Here is a 7,155-nt window from a genome sequence, read left to right on the forward strand (position 1 = left end):
TTGGTAAAGATTGAAGGCCTTTACATCCCTGCTGATTTCATAATCTTAAACACTAGGAAGGAGGAGGATGAATGCATCATCCTTGGAAGACATTTCCTAGCCACAGCAGGAGCTGTGATAGATGTTAACAGAGGAGAATTAGTCCTTCAATTGAATGGAGACTACCTTGTGTTTAAGACCCAAGGGTGTTCTTCTTTAACAATGGAAAGGAAGCGTAAAAAGCTTCTCTCAGTACAGAGTCAAACAGAGCCCCCACAATTAAACTCTAAGTTTGGTGTTGGGAGGCTACAGCCAAACTCTAAGTTTGCTGTTGAATCTCCACATCCAAACTCTAAGTTTGGTGTTGGGAGTCTACAATATAGACCTGATCACCTGTGAGGCTCCATGAGAGCCCACTATCAAGCTAGTGACATTAAAGGAGCGCTTATTGGGAGGCAACCTAATTTTTATTTATCTAATTTTATTTTTCTTTTATTGTTCTTTTATGTTTTATTAGGTTCATGATCATGTGGAGTCACAAAATAAATACTAAAATTAAAAACAGAATAAAAAAAATAGCAGAAGAAAAAGCATACCCTGGAGGAAGAGCTTACTAGCGTTTAAACGCCATTAAGAAGCATCTGGCTGGCGTTCAACGCCAGAATAGAGCATGGATCTGGCGTTGAACGCCAGAAACAAGCAGCATCCTGGTGTTCAGACGCCAGGAATACACCCTGAGGAAAGCTGGCTCTGAACGCCAGAAACAAGCATGAAACTGGCGTTCAACGCCAGAAACATGCTGCAAATGGGCGTTAAACGCCCAAAACAAGCATGAAGCTGGTGTTCAATGCCAGAAACAAGCATCAATCTGGCGTTGAACGGCAGGATTACATGCAGAGGGTGTTTTACATGCCTCATTAGTCCAGGGATGTAAATCCTTGACACCTCAGGATCTGTGGACCCCACAGGATCATCTCAGGATCTGTGGACCCCACAGGATTTCCACCTACCTCAATTCATCTTCTCTAGTCTTCACACAATCCAATAACACTCTTCCCCAAAATCTTCACCAATCACCTCAATCTCTCTTTCCTATCACCTCTTCACCACTCACATTCATCCACTCTTCCCCAAAAACCCCACCTACCTTCAAAATTCAAAATCTCTTTCCCACCCAAATCCACCCTAAATAGCCGAACCTACTCCCTCTCCCTTCACTATATAAAGCCCTCTATCCTTCTTCATTTTCACACACTACAACCCTCTCTTCTTCACCTTGGCCGAAACCGCACACTTCTCCCTTTCCTCCATATTTTCTTCTTCTTCTTCTTCTTCTTTCTTTTTTTGCTCGAGGGCGTGCAATATTCTAAGTTTGGTGTGGTAAAAGCATAGCTTATTTGTTTTTCCATAACCATTGATGGCACCTAAGGCCGAAGAAACCTCTAGAAAAGGAAAAGAGAAGACAAAAGCTTCCACCTCCGAGTCATGGGAGATGGAGAGATTCATCTCCAAAGCCCATCAAGACCACTTCTATGATGTTGTGTCCAAGAAGAAGGTGATCCCTGAGGTCCCTTTCAAACTCAAGAAAAATGAGTACCCGGAGATCCGACATGAGATCCAAAGAAGAGGTTGGGAAGTTCTGACCAACCCCATTCAACAAGTCGGAATCTTAATGGTTCAAGAGTTCTATGCCAATGCAAGGATCACTAGGAACCATGATCAAAGTGTGAACCCGAATCCAAAGAATTATCTGACAATGGTTCGGGGGAAATACTTAGATTTTAGTCCGGAAAATGTAAGGTTGGCATTCAACTTGCCCATGATGCAAAGAGATGTAGGCCCCTACACTAGAAGGGTCAACTTTGATCAAAGGTTGGACCCAGTCCTTATGGACATATGTGTGGAAGGAGCTCAATGGAAAAGAGACTCCAAAGGCAAGTGATGAGCGGATAATTTGTACGCTTTTTGGCATTGTTTTTAGTATGTTTTTAGTATGATCTAGTTAGTTTTTAGTATATTTTTATTCGTTTTTAGTTAAAATTCACTTTTCTGGACTTTACTATGAGTTTGTGTGTTTTTCTGTGATTTCAGGTATTTTCTGGCTGAAATTGAGGGACCTGAGCAAAAATCTGATTCAGAGACTAAAAAGGACTGCAGATGCTGTTGGATTCTGACCTCCCTGCACTCGAAGTGGATTTTCTGGAGCTACAGAAGCCCAATTGGCGCGCCCTCAACGGCTTTGGAAAGTAGACATCCTGTGCTTTCCAGCAATATATGATAGTCCATACTTTGCTCAAGATTTGATGGCCCAAACCGGTGTTCAAAGTCACCCTCAGAATTCCCAGCGTTAAACGCCGGAACTGGCACAAGAATGGGAGTTAAACGCCCAAACTGGCATAAAAGCTGGCGTTTAACTCCAAGAAGAGTCTCTACACGAAAATGCTTCAATGCTCAGCCCAAGCACACACCAAGTGGGCCCGGAAGTGGATTTTTATGTCATTTACTCATCTCTGTACACCCTAGGCTACTAGTTCTCTATATATAGGACCTTTTACTATTGTATTGTAGAGCTTTTGATCATGTTTTTATGATTGAACCCTCTTTGGGAGGCTGGCCATTCGGCCATGCCTAGACCTTGTTCTTATGTATTTTCAACGGTGGAGTTTCTACACACCATAGATTAAGGTGTGGAGCTCTGCTGTACCTCGGGTATTAATGCAATTACTATTGTTCTTCTATTCAATTCCGCTTGTTCTTATTCCAAGATATCACTTGTTCTTCAACTTGATGAATGTGATGATCCATGACACTCATCATCATTCTCACCTATGAACGTGTGCCTGACAACCACCTCCGTTCTACCTTAGATTGGGTGAATATCTCTTGGATTCCTGATACACGATGCATGGTTGATTGCCTGACAACCGAGTGCTCGCCTGACAACCGAGCCAGCCATTCCGTGAGATCAGAGTCTTCGTGGTATAGGCTAGAACTGATGGCGGCATTCAAGAGAATCCGGAAGGTCTAACCTTGTCTGTGGTATTCTGAGTAGGATTCAATGATTGAATGACTGTGACGAGCTTCAAACTCCTGAAGGCGGGGCGTTAGTGACAGATGCAAAAGAATCACTGGATTCTATTCCGGCCTGATTGAGAACCGACAGATGGATAGCCGTGCCGTGACAGGGTGCGTTGAACATTTCCACTGAGAGGATGGGAGGTAGCCACTGACAACGGTGAAACCCTTGCATAAGCTTGCCATGGAAAGGAGTAAGAAGGATTGGATGAAGACAGTAGGAAAGCAGAGAGACGGAAGGGACAAGCATCTTCATACGCTTATCTGAAATTCCTACCAATGAATTACATAAGTATCTCTATCTTTATCTTTATGTTTTATTCGTATATCATCATTCATATCCATTTGAGTCTGCCTGACTAATATTTACAAGGTGACCATAGCTTGCTTCATACCGACAATCTCTGTGGGATCGACCCTTACTCGCGTAAGGTTTATTACTTGGACGACCCAGTACACTTGCTGGTTAGTTGTGCGAAGTTGTGTTTATGCCATGGTATTGAACACCAAGTTTTTGGATTCATCACCGGGGATTATTTGTGTTGTGAAAAGTATTGATCACAATTTCGCATACCAAGTTTTTGGCGCCGTTGCCGGGGATTGTTCGAGTATGGACAACTGACGGTTCATCTTGTTGCTTAGATTAGGTATTTTTTCTTCAGAGTTCTTAAGAATGAATTCTAGAGTTTCATGATGATCTGTTGAAATCTGGCTGGCTGTGAATCCATGTCTAATTTCATTGGACCGAGGTTTCAACTTATCATCACAAGAGCTTGTTGATTTCTATCAATCTTGCTATTGGAGCAGTGATCTGCTAAGGCTTGGCTGGCCTTTGGCCATGTCTAGTGTTTTGGACCGAAGCTTTCTTTGAAAGCTTGGCTGGCTGTGAAGCCATGTCTAATTCCTGGACCGGAGTCTTAGACTAAACATTGCATGATTCCTGGAATTCCCATTAAGAATTTTGATACCTTCATTTTCTTTTTCCACTTAATTTTCGAAAAAAAAAATTTAGAAATTCATAAAATCCAAAAATTTCTTGTTTGAGTCTAGTGTCTCATTTTAAGTTTGGTGTCAATTGCATGTTTCTGTTTTTCTTGCATTCATTCATGTGTTTTAGTGATTTTCAAGATGTTCTTGATGATTTCATTACTCTGATCTTTAATTCCTCTTGACTTGAGTGTTTATGTGTCTCATATGCATTCTCATTAGTGTCAGTAGTATACAAATTGCTAAGTTTGGTGTCTTGCATGCATTATTATTTGATTTTAGTTGCATTTTTATTATTCCTCACTATTAAAAATCCAAAAAATATTTTTAATTTGTGTCTTTTCAAGTCAATAATACAAAGAATTGAAGATTCAGAACATACAGCAGAGGAATTACACAGAAAAAGCTAGGCGTTCAAAACGCCCAGTGAAGAAGGACAGACTGGCGTTTAAACGCCAGCCAGGGTGCCTGGTTGGGCGTTTAACGCCCAAAAGGGTAGAGTTTTGGGCGTTAAACGCCAGAATGTGCACCATTCTGGGCATTTAACGCCAGGATGGCACAAGAGGGAAGATTTTGTTTTCAATGCAAATTTTTTTCAAGTTTTCAAAATCTTTTCAAAATCAAATCTTTTTCAAATCATATCTTTTCAATCAAATCTTTTTCAAATTCAATTTCTTTCTATTTTCAAAGATACTTGCTATCAATTAATGATTTGATTCAACATTTCAAGTATGTTGCCTTTTCTGTTGAGAAAGGTTTAATGTTTGAATCATATCTTTTCTTGATAGCCAAGTCACTAATTTTCAAAATCAAATTTTTTTTTAAAATGTTTTTCAAATCATATCTTCTCAATCACATCTTTTTAAACTAATCATATCTTCTGAACCACATCTTTTTCAGAATAGCTTTCAATCAAATCTTTTTTATTTCTAATTTCAAATTCCTTTTCAAAAATCACTTGATTTCTTTCCCACTTCTATTTTCGAAAATCAATTAGTGTTTTTCAAAATGTTTTCAAAATTCTTTACTTAATTTTCGAATACTACTTCCCTTCTTCTCACATCCTTCTATTTATGGACTAACACTATTCCTTAATGCACAATTCGAACTCCATCTTCTTTGATAAGTTCAAATTTTCTACTTCTGCCTTCTATTTTTCTTTTCCTCTGACACCTCAAGGAATCTCTATACTGTGACATAGAGGATTCCATATTTTCTTGTTCTCTTCTCTTTCTTATGAGCAGGAGCAAGGACAAAAGCATTCTTGTTGAGGCTGATCCTGAACCTGAAAGGACCTTGAAGCAAAAGCTAAGAGAAGCTAAGGCACAATTTTCTATAGAGGACCTAACAGAAATCTTCAAAGAAGAAGAACACATGGCAGCCGAAAACAACAACAATGCCAATAATGCAAGGAAGGTGCTGGGTGACTTTACTGCACCTACTCCCAACTTCTATGGGAGAAGCATCTCTATCCCTGCCATTGGAGCAAACAACTTTGAGCTTAAGCCTCAATTAGTTTCTCTAATGCAACAGAATTGCAAGTTCCATGGACTTCCATTGGAAGATCCTCATCAGTTTTTAGCTGAGTTCTTGCAAATCTGTGACACTGTCAAGACTAATGGGGTTGACCCTGAGGTCTACAGACTTATGCTATTCCCTTTTGCTGTAAGAGACAGAGCTAGGACATGGTTGGACTCACAACCTAAAGAAAGCCTGAACTCTTGGGAAAAGCTAGTCAATGCCTTCTTGGCAAAGGTCTTTCCACCTCAAAAATTGAGTAAGCTTAGAGTGGAAGTCCAAACCTTCAGACAGAAGGAAGGAGAATCCCTCTATGAAGCTTGGGAAAGATACAAACAATTAATCAGAAAGTGTCCCACTGATATGCTTTCTGAAAGGAGCATCATTGGAATTTTCTATGATGGTCTCTCTGAACTATCCAAGATGTCTTTGGATAGCTCTGCTGGAGGATCTCTTCATCTGAAGAAGACGCCTACAGAAGCTCAAGGGCTGATTGAAATGGTTGCAAATAACCAATTCATGTACACTTCTGAAAGGAATCCTGTGAACAATGGGACCAATCAGAAGAAAGGAGTTCTTGAGATTGACACTCTGAATGCCATACTGGCTCAGAACAAAATATTGACTCAACAGGTCAATATGATTTCTCAAAGTCTGTCTGGAATGCAAAATGCACCAAGCAGTACTAAGGAAGCTTCATCTGAAGAAGAAGCTTATGATCCTGAGAACCCTTCAATGGAAGAGGTGAATTACATGGGAGAACCCTATGGAAACACCTATAATCCTTCATGGAGAAATCATCTAAATCTCTCATGGAAGGATCAACAGAGACCTCAACAAGGTTTCAACAACAATAATGGTGGAAGAAACAGGTTTAGCAATAGCAAGCCTTTTCCATCATCTTCTCAGCAATAGACAGAGAATTCTAAGCAGAATACCTCTGACTTAGCAACCATGGTCTCTGATCTAATCAAAACCACTCAAAGTTTCATGACTGAAACAAGGTCCTCCATTAGAAATTTGGAGGCACAAGTGGGTCAGCTGAGCAAGAAAATTACTGAACTCCCTCCTAGTACTCTTCCAAGCAATACAGAAGAAAATCCAAAAGGAGAGTGCAAAGCCATCAACATGGCCGAATTTGGAGAGGAGGAAGAGGCAGTGAACGCCACTGAGGAAGACCTCAATGGACGTCCACTGGCCTCCAATGAGTCCCCAAATGAGGAACCATGGGAATTTGAGGCTCAAAATGAGACCATAGAGGTTCCATTGGACTTACTTCTGCCATTCATGAGCTCTGATGAGTATTCTTCCTCTGAAGAGGATGAGTATGTCACTGAAGAGCAAGTTGCTAAATACCTTGGAGCAATCATAAAGCTAAATAACAAGTTATTTGGGAATGAGACTTGGGAAGATAAACCCCCTTTGCTCACCAAGAAACTGGATGACTTGTCTAGGCAGAAACTGCCTCAAAAGAGACAGGATCCTGGGAAGTTTTCAATACCTTGTACCATAGGCACCATGACCTTGAAGAAGGCCTTGTGTGACTTAGGGTCAAGTGTAAACCTCATGCCTCTCTCTGTAATGGAAAAGCTAGGG

At 40.5% G+C, this 7,155-nt stretch overlaps 1 non-coding gene across 1 annotated transcript; it reads right to left on the minus strand.

The window, feature by feature from the left end:
* Positions 1–5,820: 5,820 nt before the first annotated feature.
* Positions 5,821–5,928, minus strand: LOC112713634 (small nucleolar RNA R71). Its single transcript, XR_003158609.1, has one exon. It is a non-coding gene; the product is annotated as a small nucleolar RNA R71 (small nucleolar RNA).
* Between the last annotated feature and the right edge of the window lie 1,227 nt (positions 5,929–7,155).

The sequence above is a fragment of the Arachis hypogaea genome, chromosome 1 (genome assembly GCF_003086295.3).
Source record: "Arachis hypogaea cultivar Tifrunner chromosome 1, arahy.Tifrunner.gnm2.J5K5, whole genome shotgun sequence".
NCBI lineage: Eukaryota > Viridiplantae > Streptophyta > Magnoliopsida > Fabales > Fabaceae > Arachis > Arachis hypogaea.